Below are 647 nucleotides of genomic sequence, written 5' to 3'. Positions count from 1 at the left end.
GATATGGCGGACAGACCCACAAAAAAAAAAAAAAAAGGGGTCCGTAGACCCCGGTCAAAAGAAATTGACCAAACATAACCGCCAGAGGCGGGTTGGAAGCTTCGCGTACCAATATAGTACAGAAACTGTATCAATAATAGCGTTAGTTGAAAGGAGTTGTGTTCCACAACGGTTTTCAATTTTGATGAGGGGTCCTTCGCGGCACTTGGGACCGTGTACAAAAACCCCCCCCCCCCCTCCCAGGCCACACTGGGGAGGGGTCAGGGTCCGGGATGTCGGCCCCGGGATAGCGCCGTGGACGGCGTCAGGGGGCGGAAAAGACGCACATGGCGAGTGTGGAACAGCAAATGCAGCCGAGTGTGCGAGCAAGGCAAAAACACCGGAAAACACAGGAAGAAGCGCGGCATACGCGGAAAAAAGGCGAATAAACGGAACGAGACGGAGAAAACACAAAACAAAACAAAGATGCAGGCAATAGCAGCCATGAAGCGAAAATGAGGGGGCCCGAAGGAGGTGGCGGACACGCAACGTGGGGGGGGGGGGGCAGCCGCACGAGGGGGTACGGGGCTATATATATATGGGTATATATATATAGGGGTATATGGATATGGCGGACAGACCCACAAAAAAAAAAAAAAAAAAAAAAA

At 51.9% G+C, this 647-nt stretch overlaps 1 non-coding gene across 1 annotated transcript, besides 1 other annotated feature; it reads right to left on the bottom strand.

Annotated features, from left to right (window-relative positions):
• Positions 1–36: 36 nt before the first annotated feature.
• Positions 37–148, bottom strand: Tc00.1047053406229.10. The gene has a single exon (XR_008254001.1). It is a non-coding gene; the product is annotated as a spliced leader RNA (transcript).
• A 476-nt stretch (positions 149–624) lies between these two features.
• Positions 625–647: a microsatellite.

The sequence above is a fragment of the Trypanosoma cruzi genome, assembly GCF_000209065.1.
Source record: "Trypanosoma cruzi strain CL Brener chromosome Unknown tcruzi_1047053406229, whole genome shotgun sequence".
Classification (NCBI taxonomy): Eukaryota; Euglenozoa; class Kinetoplastea; order Trypanosomatida; family Trypanosomatidae; genus Trypanosoma; species Trypanosoma cruzi.
The sequence above is the reverse complement of the archived record's forward strand: the minus strand, read 5'-3'. Positions and strand labels throughout refer to the sequence as shown.